This window comes from Fukomys damarensis, unplaced genomic scaffold, assembly GCF_012274545.1.
Source record: "Fukomys damarensis isolate Sample0158 unplaced genomic scaffold, DMR_v1.0_HiC HiC_scaffold_4, whole genome shotgun sequence".
NCBI classification, from domain to species: Eukaryota; Metazoa; Chordata; class Mammalia; order Rodentia; family Bathyergidae; genus Fukomys; species Fukomys damarensis.
The window spans coordinates 35,251,893-35,268,159 of NW_022900916.1; the positions used below are offsets into that span (position 1 = coordinate 35,251,893).

Genomic DNA, 16,267 nt, shown 5'->3' on the forward strand with positions numbered 1-16,267 from the left:
TGTGTTATTCCCTTAAGACAAACACCAAAGTTGTTTCCAAGAAAACAGGTTGAATGTAGACATTTCAGTAAACACAGAGTCCCCAGCATATTGGTTCAACTTAAGATTCCTCAACTTTACGATAGTATGGAAGTGACACACACTCAGTAGAAACCGTACTTCAGATTATAAATGTTTAACAGTTCCTGTGCTAAAGGTCTCCAGTCTGATACTCTCTTGTGATGCTGGACAGCAGGAACCAAGCCATAACTCCCAAGTAGACTCTTGATCCCAAGAGGAAACAACTATTACTCCTGAGAGCATTCTGTTGCTAAACTACAATGTTCAGTAGGTTATGTATAAAATGCATTTGATCTTATGATATTTTCAATTCACAATGGATTTCATCAGGATATAACCCAGTTGTAAGGCAAAAAGCATCTGTAATAACCTAACAAAGAAGGTAGGCGCATGGTGGGGGAGTAGTGTTACGTATGTGAATTATTTGAGATAATAAGTAGAGGCTCATCTTTGTTAAAAGAATGACTACTCATCTTTAAGAGTCTAATAGCAGGTTCTGCAAGTTGGAAGTGGGTGAGGATTACATATCAGCTCCATTTTACAAAGACTAGGTCTGTCCATTCCCACCTTTGAAACATATAGTTCCCCTTGACCTACACATCAAACAGCCCAGTGCTTTGAAGAGCATCCAAGGGACTCTTGCACTTGCATCCAACCTGCTGCATGAGTTCCCTCTTGCCATGTCCTTCAAAGCCACACGCCCTGACCACATCCAAGCTTTCTGTGGTACACACATGGCACTTTGCTCCATCTGCCCTGGTCCCCGCCTGCCCACCGCAGGACTTGTGCCTCTTTTTTTAAAAAGCAGCTCGAGGCTGTGAGGCAGGAGGGTCACCAAGTTGAAGCCCAATGTGGGCAACTTAGCAACTTAGACCCTGTCTCTAAATAAAAACAAAAAATTTTAAAGGACAGGGAATGCAGCTCAGTGTGAGGGCCCTGGGTTCAATCCCCGGTACTATAAAAACCCCTGCAAATGAGCTCAATTTGCCACCCTTCTATGAAGTACCCTCCTCTGAATTAGCTATTCCTTCCCTTCCATCTTTATGCATGCCACTCCAGAGAAGTTTGCTGTAGGGCAGCATATTTGGCAAACCTGCTGGTTGAAAATTTTGAACCCACCTTTGCTAGCTATGTCTGGCTTTGAGTGTGTCATTTGGTCTCTGTACTCTTAAGTTTATTTATATAGGAAACACAAAAATAACTGTCCTTACCTCCCCCAGGATTGTGGCTCACATTAATTCAACCAATTTTTATTGTACACTCGCTACGTTTGTCATGAAGTGCATAGAAAATAAATATGAAATTGCTATCTAAATTATGTTGCAAATCTTAGTCATTTTAGACAAGAAGGCCTTGAGCCTAGGAACCTGGGAACTTCCATTTGAGTCTTCTGCGTCCCTGAACAAGATTTTACACAGTGGGTGTTCCATTCATATTCAGTGGTAGAATGGCCCAGAAGAAATGTGACTCGCAGAGGCCAGGGTGAGAACCCTCCTGCCCCTGTGTTTCCAGGTCTCAGTATAGAAATGTTTCCCACCTGCCAGGTCCACTCAGCTTCTCATTGTAGGTGCCAAATGGAACGTCAGAGAAAAGACAGTTATAGAGGAAGAGAGTACAATATCCTGCTGGACACATGACATCCTTAAGGGGTAGGGGATGAGATAATCCTGAAATATCTGATACTTTATTTATGCACTGTCCGAATAAAAAGTACGCACAGCCTGTTGGAGCCTGAGGAAATGATTACCTGCTTAGAAGCTGGGGAGGAGGCTAAATGAGATGAGGCAGTTTTGCTGGCTTCTCTATGTCACTTTGCAGCACACCAAGCTCATCTGATCAGAGGCCTGCTGGGTAGAGGAGGGACGAGAAGTTGTTCTTATCCAGCCTTTCTCTGGCCCGCCTTGGGGGCAGGAGTTTGAAGTGGCTGGAAGACCATTAATGGACTGCAGTGTGCAGACCAAGAGGCTTCTGTACATTCCTTTAACTTCCACTGGACACCCCGTGAGAGAAAAATTGGAGCTAATAGCACACATATGTATAATACATGTATTTATATATTATATAATAAATATACACACATTATATAAATGTGTATGTTATATATATGTGTACAAATCCATCTATAATTCATAATTTATAATACTAAATTATAATATAATCGGGTATAATCTATATATTAAAACAAATAAGTATTTATTACAAAGAAATTAGTTAATATTAACATATATATCACATGCATATTTTATATATTAAATATACATTTATGCTCTTTTAGACCCTGGACACTAGAGAGCTTTGATGATGGTGCCTAGAGTCCAGGGGCTCCAGGCTATGCCATGAAGTCTACCAAGAGGTGGGATTGGGCCTGGCTCAGATTTCCTTCTAGGCCGCAGCCTTTCACTCTACCACACTCTTCCTCTCCCCATAAGTTAGATCCTCCTCCTCAGCAGAATCTTTTTACCTTAGATTCTTATCCTCAGCAATACCTCCTCATGGTCAAGAGCTCAAGGGTGGTGTGATAGGAAGGAGGAGGTACCGGCATGGGTGTGTCTCTTCTTTGCTCCTCAAAACAATGACCTGTGTATTTAAATTCAGTAGGGCCAGGCATGGAGCCTGTTTGAAATACATCAAAATATATGAAATCGAATTTTAAATGCATTTTATAAATAAGATTTTATGTAATTATTATTAGCTTAATGTTGACTCTGGGCTGGAGGAAAAATGGTAGAGACACTAAAGCGTGTTCCAAACTGTTGTGCAGTAACGGCGGGTGGGGGTGTGGGGGGGTGGAGCTGAAGGACCACATCTTCCCTCATCCAGGACCAGCTAGAAACAGAGATCCAAGCCCAGCTCCTGTCTCAAGACCATCAACAACAAAGCAGTCATCCTACTCAGTGAGGAGATTAACAGGCGAGTCCTCCCTTCTTCCTTTCCAGTAGTGTATCTGTCAAACACAAGTGACGATGTGTGGTCTGGTTCAGTGAATGTCCTGAGGTAATTGCTAACTTCACGTTAGCTCTGGTTATGTACTATGTAATGTGCTAAATGCACTTTATCTAGTAACTCATTAAACCTTCACATTAGTTAAGTATGGTAGATATTGTTCTTATTTGTATTTTACAAATGAAAAAACCAAGGGTTACAGAAGTTGATTCATTTCCCAAAAGTCATGCAGCTAGTTTTTTGTAGCCCATGTTAATAGCATGTGGAACTCATTTTTAACCACCATGCTGCATAATTTCTTGGGCGAGCCTAAAACCTAACCGAGTTAGTGCTGGCTAAATAGTAGAACATATTGCTATGTTAGTATCACATTAACATGTTACATTAGCATATTGGTGATTGATAGTAATAGTCCAACCACTGACTTCTCAGTGAAGAAGCCACCGGTCTGTTTCCACATCTGAAGCATGGGGAGAGACAATTCCAAAGGACCAGGGACAGTGGCTGCGGGTTTCACTCAGGGCCTCCAAGCTGTGAGATCAATAGTGTAATTGCTATGGAACACAGTCCTTGGTGATGCCACGTAAATAATTGTAATAACTGTGGCCAGTGATGGAGAGGATGGGTTTCCAATATCTTATACTGAAATTCATTTCTCTACGATTAACTCCACATGCTTCTGGCTGAATGGGCATCCCATACAGGCATGAAGGATGATTATTTTTTTCTCCTTGGAGGCATTTCAGCTCTGGCACCTCCCTGCTCTCCTAGGCTGTCCCTCACTGAGGTTAAAGTTCGCCTTCTGACTTGAGAAGAGTGTCTTTAGGCTCCTCAGCTGAGGGTGGGGGCGGATGAAGAGTGGTCAAAAGACCCTTTGTGATATCACAGCCAAACTGCCCCATCCCTGCCCCCCCCCGCTTTCTGCATCTGTACATTCCAGCTCTATCTGGTGATGTCATCCTAGGACAGGAATGCCCTTCTCAGCTCCAGAATTCTAAGCCTGAAGAAGGCCCTTCCCTCTAATATCTTTGGGAATAGATGTTCTGACTGAGCCATTCATATACCTCACTCTAGGCCTCAAGAATTACTGGGTGTTCCTTTATGATAATTGCAAGTGTTTCTTTCACAGGGTAGTTGCTGTTTCAGAAATTGGGTGTCCTGGGCCAGATATGCAGGGACAAGACAGGGAGAGCAAGTGCAAATCTGCACTTGGTCTGTGAGATGGCCCTGGGAGAGGTCCACTCCTCCAAGAAACTCATTGCCGAACAGTGACGGACATTCTCTCTGTGGCACACAACAATGCCTGCTTTTACATGCATTGATGCTAAATGCAGGTGTGGAGCCAGAAAACATCAACTGTAGTCAGGGACTCCACTTATACACTTGGGGAGAGGGATCAGACATAGCCCCTGTACCTGAGAAACACAGGGGTATACAGGAGAGAAAGCTGAGCAAGCAATTGGGATCGTCATGCACAAAGAGGGTGTAGAGGGCTGTTGGTGCACACGGGAGGCATGGAATCCATGGGAGATGAGAGTGAGGCAGGACCTTCAATCCTCAGTGATGGGTCTTCAGTCACTGGCATGCAGCCCATGCATTCTTCTGACTTCTCTCTGGCCACACACACAAATTCCCTGGATAGCCTAGAAGCTGGGCTATTTTGAAATCCTTCTATTGACCATAAATAAATAAACGTTGACTCCCTGCTTCTTTCAGGGCTTCTCAGGGCTGTGGCATCTCAGAGCAATCCTCAGTCATTGCAAGTGGCACCACTCTGACCAGTGTACTTCTGGGTGTAGGGGTGTCCTTGGGCCTTGGGACGAGTGTTGAAGAAAGGAGGCTCGTTAACCTTGCTTGGGGAGTTATGTTCTCCACCACCACAAAAGCTTGCACCTCCACCCTTTGCACTGAACAGAGGCTGCTTCTTGCTGCACACAAACACACATCTGTTCCCAGATGGAAGCCTCAGCTCCACGAAGGGCTGATGCCCCAGCAGCTTGATGAGGCTGCAGGCAAAGGACCTGAGCAGAGCTCATCAGGAAGAGCAGATGTCGAGGCGACACATACCCGTCTGATGCTCCCTAGGATGTTTATCTGTGAAGGAAATTGCCAAATGATACTTAGGGGCTGAGCGGTGGTTGGTCCCCTGGCACCTTCCACAGACAGCTTGGAAGAGTTTCTGTGGTTGGAGCCATCTAGGGCTGGCTGCTGCCACTGCCCTTGGTGTGAGAAGGGGGACTACTGGCCCCGTAAGGCAGGACATCAAGGAGAGGTAAGCTTAGAAGAGTATCTGAGGCTGTCTGAGGACACTGGGGCCCTTCTGGTCTTTCCCCATTGTGAATGGAGCTCACGTGTTTGTTTCATTAGTAAATTTCTGTTGAGGAACTGGTGTCCACAGAGCTGCTGGAGGCCTTGCTGAGGAGTGGTGCCATTCCAGATTACCATCATCATCCCAGTGTCTCAGTTTTAACTCCATTCTACTAAACAAGCATACTACATATGTGCCAGACTCTTTACTAAGAGCATTTCCTTCCTGATAAGAAGGATCTCATCATTTCTTCCTGATGATGAATCTAAGCTGGGCTGGGCATTCTAAACACCATAGTTCAGTGGAGGATCCCAAACAAACCTGGCCCATCCAGCCTGAGGCGGCTCCAATCTATTCTTAAGCCCTTGATACAGCCTTGCCCTCCAGATGTTGACCTCCCGGTGGCAGAAACAGAATATACTCTAAGCAAGGAAAAAATGAGAGGCTTCAGCTTCAAGTGACTGCATGCATAGTGTGGGCAGACACCTCATGGGGAGGTGAAAATGAGGGCAGGATTTGTGGAAAAAGATCTCCTAGGAGTCCCAGGCACCACCGGCACCAGTGTTGGAGGGGCTCATGGACTCAGACTAGCTGAAGGGAAGCAGAGAGAAAATTGCGGGAAAGGGAAGAAGAGAGGGAGTCAGGTGGAGCAGGGCTGTGTGAAGGGTGCTGAGTCCCAGAGAGACAAGCCTGCAGTGGCCTTGATGGGCAGTGGCCTGTGGATATAGGGCTGATGGGGGGGGGGCATTCTGCGGTGGGAGAGGGCCGAAGAGGGGCTTGACTCTGATGGGGAGGCCCTTGAGGGGACAGTGACAACATGTAAAAGGTGGTCTGAAGGTGGAAATCAGTGGCCGTGACCCCTGGCTGAGGTGGGGGTGGGGGTTTAGGGAGCAAAGGCTCAGAAGCAAGTGCTGATTGGTGAAATCTGGGATGAGAAGAAGTCAGGGGATGTGGAGTCATCCGCTGTGGGATGGAACCTAGCAAGGTGCTCTTTCCTCTGCCTGTTAACGCTTCGTTGCTATACTCTGCACCTGGCTCTGTGCTAGAAGCTTCCCTCCCCTGAGTTAGGACTGACCATTTCAGATTCCCCAAAACACTGACCTAGCTCAGATCGAGTCCGTGTAGCTCCAGGTTTTCCACTCCTTTGGTTTTCCCAAGGCCTCCCACGTGGATGGGCCTTTCCTCCCAGGGCTGTTCGGCTGTGTGAAGCAGCTGCTGGATACCCTGCATACATGAGATGCTGACCAGGAGCTGCTCTGGGCCTCACAGCCCAGCTCTGTCAAAGTTGCTTGGAGCATCTTTCCCACAGTAACCCATTTAGTCCTGGCCACTGTTGTGTGGGGTGGTAGGGGAGAGAGCTACCTCTCTGTGTAGGGTAAGACAGGAATAAGGGCGGACTGGGAAAGTTGCAGAAGGAGTTGTGTGGATGAGGAGTGAGGTCCAGATTCTCCATCCAGGGCTCTGTGCTGACCCCATGTGGGGCCACTGTCCTATTATGAAATGGGCCCTGCTTTCCTCGGCACCTGGGCAGCCTGATTCCGGAGTCTGTCATTCTTGGCCTGCCTTCCATATGCTGCCTCCAGGTGTTCTTTCTTTCTTTGCTGTACTAGGGATTGAGCTCAGGACTTTCATACTGAGCTGCATTCCTTTTTTAAAATTTTCATTTTAAGACACTGTCTCACTAAGCCACTAGATTGCCTTATCTGGGCTCAAACTTATCATCCCCAAACATGCCTCTCCTCTGGACAGGCCAGGCTGTGGTTCTCCACTTCCCCTCCTGTGATTTCAATGAAAGATGGGCCTGAAGCTCATCCATAGAGTGTTCCCCTTTGTTCTGAGTTACTCCAGAGTTCAGCCAGGCTCAGTTTCTGGGACATTTCCTGCAGTAGTGCACAATTCCCCTATGGGCACAGTCTCTGCTGTGCTGCTTCCCAGCCCTGCCTGGCAATGTCCCTCAGATGGCCCTGGACTGAGCTCGGGGCCCTTCCTTCTCTCTTTCCAGTCCACAGATGACCTTGTCAGATGTTCAGATGTTGGAGTCCAGTCTGTAGTGTCTTCCCCTCCTCCCCAGGCTTTGGTACTGAGCTACATCCCCAGCCCTTTTCAAAAATTTTTAATTTTAATACAAGGTCTCAATAAGCCACTAGATTGCCCAATCTGAGCTCACACTTGTCATGCTGGTCTCAGTGGCTTAAGGTCATTTCACCCACTGCCTTACAAACCAGGCAACTCTACCACAGGGGGCCAGAGAATGCCACCATGCCCAGGTAATCTCTCTATAGCTGCTAGTGATGATGTGCAGGGATCATGGTGACCCATTCATTTGAATGGTAGTAACTGCAGAGTAGTAATTGCTAACATTTATTGAAACTCAACTCTTAACCCCTCACTGTGCTAAGAATTTTACATGCTTGGGATAGTAACGTATTCACACAATGATAATGAAATACAGTTAGTATTATTTCTATTCTTCATGGGAACAAAGCGATGCTTGAAAAGTTTAATAGATTGTTTCAGGTCACACAATCTAAGAATCAGAGTCGGGATCCCCACTGTTTGCCTGTGAGCTCAGCCACTCGAGGTCTGCCTGTGCATCCATCTCAGGACTCTGGCCTTTTGTGATGTGGATGAGCATGGCCTGGCTGCCAGGCACCAGAAGGAGCTCATGTGTGTAAAGCACATGGCACGGTACCTGGTGCATGGCAGGTGGTGAATCAACTGTCTATTCATTTGTACTTGTTTTCCTGGAAGCAGAAGCTGTCTGTCCAGGCTCCTTCTGGCCAGAACATGAGAAATGCCCAACCAAAGTTTCGAGGTGTAAAGTACTCCAGTAAGTGGGGGCTGAGGGGACAAGGTAGTTGGCACACTCAAATTTCAAACCTGTAACTCTAGTGCACAGCCTCCCGATGTGTCTCTGAGACAGGTGCAATCTGAGAAGTGATTTTAAAATATTTTGCATTTCAAGTGTTCCAGAAAAATTTTCTGGCCCTTGCTTCATGTCAATCGTGTTGACTTCTCTTTTTATTTCTTCAGAATTTCTGTCCTCTGGAGTTGTCGCCTGTCCTTTATGTCGTCACACAAGAAGGTGGGGAGGTTAGGAGGCCATTGCCCCTGATTTCATTGATTTGAACAGTGCATGGCAAGAAGCCCTAAAGGCTGCCTAGAAATCATCATTCAGCTTTGTGAATGTGTGTAATAGGAGACCCAAAGAGACCGATTGTCCCAGCAGTGTTTGGTAACATGGCCCGAGATTTGTGCACATGCAGTGCCTGTCTAATTAATGCTATTTGCACTCTTGATGCTCCTTTTTCATTCTCTTTCTCCTGGCTGGAATCGGGAAATAAAAATGAAGCACATTCATTGTGCTGTTCTGGAGCAGCTCAAGCAGCAGGAACACAGAAGTGAGTCTAGTCTCTTCTTCTAAACTTGAGACTCAGGGCAGGGAGATAGCCATGGTATGTTGTGGAGTCCACATTAATAGTGAAACAGATTTGGTTCTATCTAAAATGAAGAAGTCTTGCATCAAGAGGATGAATAAATATGCTAATGAGCACTCTGGTGTTCTCATTCATTTCCATCCATTCCTTCATTCATTTATTCGTGCATTCAAAAATATCTGAGTACCTAGTCTGTTTTATGGTTCAATGGTTTGAGATACATCCCTTGATAAGGATTTCTGCTTTGTGGAGTTTATATTCTGCCAAGAGAGCTACCCCATAACCAAAACAGATGCATGCTTTAGAGTACGTTAGAAGGTGATTGATAGGTGCTATGGGTAAAGAAAATGAGGAGCAAGGAAAGGAGATTGGAAGTGCCAGGGGATAGGAAGAGGTGAATATGAAACTAAAAGCCCTGGGGAAATTCAAAGTGACATGCAGGGAAGTTTTCTTCTCACATGTCTTTAGTTTGTGATTATAGGTTATTGACAATGAGTGAGTGCATGGACAGGAGGGCCCCTTGGCAGAGGTGCACTTGCAGCCCCTCGGAGTTTGATGGAAGTCTGATGGGAGGTCATTTCACCCACGACCTTACAAACTGGGCAACTCCACCGCAGGGGCACAGAGAGTGCAGAAGCCCCTCTCCCCTCAGCCAACCAACCAGAGGCCAACATACTCAGCCCTAATCCCATATTTGTTTGTCTTCCTGCCAGCCTGTCATCCCCTTCCCAGTTCCCCCTCTTCCTAGTTGAACTTGAGTTATCTGCCCCTCAACAGCCTATCATAAACTTGCGCAAGGAAAATTCACCTTCAGAAGCAGTGGAAGAGAGTACATGTGTATGTGTGTGCTCCTCTGTGTACATGTATGCTTTAGTGTGTCTAAAGGTTCCAACCATAGTAACTCAGATTCAAAGTTTGCTTCTCAGATCATTCATCCAATGAATGAGCACCTGCTGTGTCCCTCACTCCAGCACCCTACAGTGTGATAATTCTTCCTGTCACCTGTTTCTTCAGCCTGTGTAGCCAGATGCTAGGAGAAAGAGACCAGGGCTACATTACATGGAACCCTTGGGAGCCAACTGAGCAAACTACATACCTAGGACCCAGGTAGCCTATTAGGTGTCTCCTCCTGACAGCATTGTGGCCAGTGGTGTCCCAGAGTGCAGAGTCCAGTGCTCATCTTTTATCACCACTTAAGTGGGAACCAGCTCAAAGACAGCATAGCTAAATCAGCCAAAGTCATACACTCAAGGTTTCTGAGTAGTTTCAAAGCCCAGGTCCCTCACCTCTCTCCTTAGGCACCTCACCTAGTCCTGCCCATCCTCACAAAGTCTCTATTGTGCAAACTGGTTTGCATTTCATGCTATAGCAGCCCCTTCATATTCTGGGCGCATAGGGGGCTGACTCCAGCTCTGGGCCTCTCAAATGTGGATGTGCCTCTCCACAAGACCGAGCACCCAGCCTGTGATGGAGGCCTGGCCATCTTCCCATCTCCACTGCTGGTTTGTCTCATGCCCCTGCACTGAGTGTCTAGAGGGAGACTCCAGAGTGGTCTGCAACCTGCCTTCCAGGTTCAGTCTGCTTCCCTTTTCCTTCCTTCCAGAAAAGTCCCCACTGTTGCCTTTGTTACCTAGGCCCAGCCCAGAAAACTGGAAGGTGTAGACCTGGATGGGGGTGTTTGAGAAGATGTGCAGGGAGAAAGGAAGGGGGAGTACAGGGATGGCCTGCAACTTTAGAGATGAATCGCAATGTTTGCTCATTAGGGAGATTATTCCAAGCAAGGCGGCAGCCAGAACGCTCTAGTGCAAGCATCTGCCTGCTACTGGGAGACGATATTTATTGTTCAACCCTTCAATGGCTGTAAATAAACAGCCCGTCCCAGATAATGTTCCAATAAACAAACAAGCAGCTGCCAGGAGCTCCCTGGATGGCTGACCTTTGAGGAAGCCACCCTGCTGATGTTTTAATAGCAGTCTGCCTGGCAGCACAGAGACTCACCATGCCAGGGATGGAGATAGGTGCCATGCTGAACAGTGGATGGGCAAGGAGCCAGAGGGGCTAGAGGGAAGGGGCTGCTGCGCACGAAGATCCTGAGCTGGAGACCGTCTGGGGAAGGTGAGTGGGGAAGCCTGGATATCCCAGAGTAGCGTGTACTCATGACCCTGCTAAGCCACACACAGGGAGCAGTGCAAAGCATACTCCAGTGGAGGTCCCTGCATGGACCAGGTGAGGATGAGACTCAGCTAGTATAGCCTCACCACTGGTTAATACTGAAACGCATCCATGTGACTGGGAGTCAGCTGCTGCCCTTAGACCTGGGTGCCCACAGCCATCTAGTCCCCACCTTCTCCCTACCTGGTACAGCTGGAAGCCTCCAAGAACTGCTCCCACAGCAGCTGTCTGAATAGTTGGCCTTCCTGTGAGCAGTTGTTACATATTTTGACTATCACCCAAAGTATTGGGAGTTCTGCTGTGCAGGAGGCACAGCCAGCTGTGTAAAAACAGCATGTGGATATGCCAATGAGCCTGCAGAGTGCCAGACCAGGTCAGAACCAGGCCTGTGCAGCTGAGTGTTCTGTCCTGTATGGCTTGTCTTTACAACCTCTGAATACCAAAACCATAAGAACAAGAGGGCACACTATGTTCTGCCACACATAGAGGGTTCCAGGAGACTCTGATGTACAACAGGGGTGAGGGCCAAGCAAGATCTCTATCAAAGGCATCCTCTCAATATGATGGCCACTGGCCACATAGTGAACATCTAAAATGTGACTGGTCCCAATTGAGATGTGCTGTACATATAAAATACACCCCAGGCCAGGGATTTAGCTCAGTGGTTCCGCTGCCTGCCTCATAAGTACAAGGACCTGAGTTCGATCCCCAGTACCAAAAAAATAAAAAATAAAAAGTAAAATAAAATAAACTCCAGGTGTGGATGATTCCATATGAGAAAAATAATGTAAAATATTTTCTTAACAATTTTCATACTTGTATACATGTTCGCATGATCATATTTGGGACACTTCAGGTTAGATAAAATATATTTTGAAATTTTTACTGGTCTCTCTTTTTTAATGAGTACTTTTTCCATGTGTCCAAATGTTAAGTGACAAATGTGGTCCAAGTTTGTGGCTCATATATTTTTGTTGTCTAGTGATAGTCTAGAACATTCCACTGTGGTTCCAGTGAGACTTAGAGGGTCATCACTCCTTGCTTACCTCAGAGAACACACTGGTGCTTTGGTCTGCTCCATTCACTCTTTTGATTCAGAAGAGATCTGGAAGAAGATGACCATATTTTACTGCCTTACATCATTTTGTTTTCATATTCTTACACTTGCCTTCTTTTTAGGATGATATGTTATCACCACTAATTTTGCTACTTTGGGTCATCAGTCTTTTTTTACTGACCTAAGAGTCTTCTCCTAAGAAGGCTTTTGAGTAAATCTACTGTTATACACTACATGTTTTTGTTTTGTTTTAGTCAAACTGTCATAGTCCCACCACGTTGGTAGCCTTGTCATTTGTCCTACACATGCTGCCTACCATGGCCCCACTTGAGGTGGGGCTGATTGTCTCCGGTTACAGGCCAGTCAGTTGGCCAGACTTCTCAGGAAGGAGAAATAAAAGCCTTAGAACACATTCTGCCGTAATATTTGCCACTTGACTTTAAAGGTGTGAAATCTGAGCCCAGAGGAGGCAGGCCACCCAAGAGACAGGGCTGGAACTCCCCACTTTTCCTCTCCAGAAACTAACTCTGAGCCTAGAAACAGCAAGCATTCAGAAAATGTGTGGCAGGTGACAAGTGAGTATCAGGTATATCACTCCTCCCAGGATGTTGGGATGTGACTCCTTGGTGTCAACTTGGGGGATTTACAACACCTTCCAAACAGCCCAGTTTACATTCATGACCCACAAATGGTCTCTTTATAGTTTCTGCCTTTAAAAAAAAAAAAGCATCAATTTTTGTTTTGATCCTTTCTCACTGCTTAGATGGTTCACAAGTGTGAAATCCCATTGGATTGCTGGCTAAACATTTCATTGGCTGCCCTGAAATATTGGAAGTAAAAAATGGTGATATTGAGGTCTTCTTCTCTGATCCTGCTTCTTACCTTGATCACATCTAACAGCTCAGAGCCTGTTGCCAGAGTGGTAAAATTGTTAGTTTCTGTTTACTCACCAGTTACTTAGTACTGACCATGTCTCGGGGACTATGAGGAATACGATGGGTGTGACCACAGCCCCAAGAGACTTACAGTCCCGGAGCTCTGCTTCTATAAACAACGCCTTCCTTATTATCAGCCCCACAGAGATAGAACATCTTTCTGTGGTTCATCTCCATTGTTGGGCTTCCTACCGTCCCCCAAATTTAGAATGACCTGAAAATTTTCTTACTGCTTCCTCTGGATCATTTATAAAGAGTATTAATAAGACTAGTTGTGACATTTGTGGCTCAGGTAGTTCTCAATTCTATTTCACACAGAGACATGTTTCTTCCTGTCTCCACATCAGGATTCTCACCTTGGCCAAGCTGCCTGTCCCATGGAGACTCATTATTTTACATACCTTTTCATGTAGAGCCTCTTCAAACGTTTAGAAAATTTAAATAACTAAGAGGTGAGTGCTAATCAGGAGACCTGGGTCCTAGTCTGGCCTGACACTGGTTTACCATTGAACTTTGGGCAAGACTCAGAACAGCTCCCATCTCAGTTGCTTCATCAGTACAATGAGAATGATTATGCAGACAGTTAACATTATAAAAATTTTACAACCATCAGATGAGACAGTGGTATTTAAGACTGCCTTGCAAGGTGTAAAACAAAAACCTAAGGGCTCACTATTTTGAAAATTTGCAAGAGCATCTTCATTTATATGCACATTCCTCTTCCTGAAGAGGTGTGGTAGATAAAGACATGGTCCCTCTACTGCACCCAGGGTGTATTTGTTTAACATTAACTGCTTGAACTCTGTGGAGGGCTGCAGGTTTACATAACCAAGAGGACCTGGTTCTTGGAGAACATTTGGCTTCAGCGGGTAAACCCATGGAAGTGTGGACACTGGAATCAGTCAGACCTTGGTGTGGATGTAGGTCACACCATTTGTTGGAAGTTGGACCTTGAATGCGTTATGACTCTCTTATTCTTCTTGGGGACAATATTACCACTCACTTTATGGAGCCACGAGATACAAATGTCTAACACATAGTAGCCATTCAGTAAAGAACAGTTCTTGATATTTGTCTGTGTACAGGTCTAAGAGCTAGTCTATCCTACCTAATCTTAGGATTGTCCATCAAATATTCAGAAGATTCCACTGTAAACTTCTTTCATCAAAGTCTTATTTGAGAGTCTTTCAGGAGACAGATAAATGAGTGCTTTCCTTTGTTTTATGGAAAGCTGTGGTTTGGAATGGGGTGAGGGAAAAATGCCTTTCTAAATGCCCTCCCATTCTAGAAGAGGGCAGAAGGTGGGGGATATAGAAAGCTAGGCCTTAGAAAATGTTCCCGTTGGTGTCTCCTTTTTTCCTCAGCCAGTCCTCTGTCCCTGCCCCAGGTCACCTTTGATGTCCACTACATCCAGTGCATTCACCTCATTGTAAGAAGCAGAGAATTTGGAGTTAAATGATAAAGAAGATGACTGGGACACTGAATCTAATTTCCTTTGGGGATCAGACCAAGGGCAGTGGATGTGGCTTAGTTCTGTCAGCAATCCCTATGGGAGTCTGCTCCTGCTAGTGGCCTGAGCCGGCTGGAGACCAGCCAGGGCTCAGTATCACTCTCTGCTCCTACTCCAGGGCACCTCCCAGCTGCAGATGAAGCCTGCCTGGGCCTGGAGCCAGGGCCATTGCTGCACAGTCATACTTGGATGGTAATCCCAATTGGTTTTGCATGAGCTCCCGTTTCATTCAGATTAAGACAAGGCCTGGCCAGGGTGGACATCTGGGACTTGGGGGTAGGCACAGAAGGAGGACCGTGGGAATCAAGGTGTTTTAATTTGCAGGCTTATACATCTCCACCTTTAATTCTTTTACCTGTTTTTGTTATTATTGTTGTTTTCATATTATTGTTGTTTTCATGAGATTAGTAAGAAAATAGCAGAAGGAGTCTGCAATGGTTTCTTTGTTCATTTTAAAAATAAATGTTTATCAAGCACAAGTTTTTGAGCATCAACATCTAGGATGAGTAGAGAAAGTCTCTGGAATTATTTTTAAGCCTCAGCCACCAGCCTTTTGGTGGCACTAATCAGGAAGTAAACTTGGAACCCCCTAAACCCTTCAGAAACAAGGCCTCTTAAGTGAACAAGGTCTTTAGAGTCAAACCTGAATTCTAATTCTGCCTCAAGAGCTTTTAGCTCAGGCCAGCTGTTTAGTGTACTTGGGTCTCATTTTCCTTATCTATTATCAGTGTGTCACTTATGACTTTTGAAGAGGCAGAAAGATGTACACTGCTTTAACAATAAGGAAATGTCTTTAGTAGCTGGAAAGTCCCAACCTTGGCAGAGTTTGGGGTGATTTGGATTCAGGGGCTTGATGGAAGATGTCATGGGCCAAGGACCAATCATTTCCCATCTCTGGGCTTGACCTCCCCTGCTGCCAGCTCCCTTCTGTTTCATAAGAGGGCTGCCAACAGATATTTAAGCCATGAGCACACGGAGGAGGGGTGAGGAGAGATCCTTTCTTCCTTCCCCCTGTCAGGAGTCCTTGTTTTGCTCTGACCTAAACTGTTGATGAACTTGAGCCAGTTTTCTCTTGATCACTATGACAAAAGTGTGAGATTAAACTGATTTGTGTAGGCTCATTAAGAGCAACTCTAAGAAGCAGCATGGGTTCAGTTCTACCCAGAAGGTGAGAGAGGGTGGAATGGATGATGGAGAAATCACACAAGCCACAACAAATGAACTCAAAGGCTGTGGGATTAAGAGGATCATATCAATAAGAATTATGTGTAGAGCTATCAACCAGCATCTGATATCTAGGAAGCTTAAAAATAACATTTAGGAGGGGGAAAAACAACGAACAAAAAGAAAAAAATCAACCAAAGCCTGAAACGAGCCTAAAATTAAACACATAAACTACAAAATAACCTGGTATCAGAGTTTGATGAACTTAACAAAACACGAGGCGTCAGACTTTTTGGTGACCTCGTTGTACTCAGTTGTCATCAACATGATGTCCACTCTGTAATTTAGTTCTTCTGAGTAATTACTTTATTCTCTTTGGTCTCTTGAGAGGTTAAAAATTACATGTAATTACATGTTAAAAATAAGAGTACATAATGGGAATATTTGGAATATAGTGTTTTCTTTGGTTTTGTTATTGAAATCTCTAAAATTATACCAGGGTTACCTTACAGAGTCCTGTACTAGCGGCATCTAATTGAGATGAGCAATCTTCTAGCTCTCACCTATTCACGTTCTCAGTAATATTTGTTCCCGACTCATGTGGATGGTGTTATTAGTTCTGAGTAGCAGTTGTGTTGGATCTGTGCACACAAGTTCGTAATGATTCCAGAGACCTAGACT

The 16,267-nt window shown here is 45.4% G+C and overlaps 1 protein-coding gene across 2 annotated transcripts in view; it reads left to right on the forward strand.

Moving 5' to 3' along the window:
• The window catches only part of Plxna4 (plexin A4), a 420,278-nt gene that overhangs the window by 253,618 nt on the left and 150,393 nt on the right, over window positions 1-16,267 (forward strand). The gene's annotated exons all lie outside the window — the stretch shown is intronic.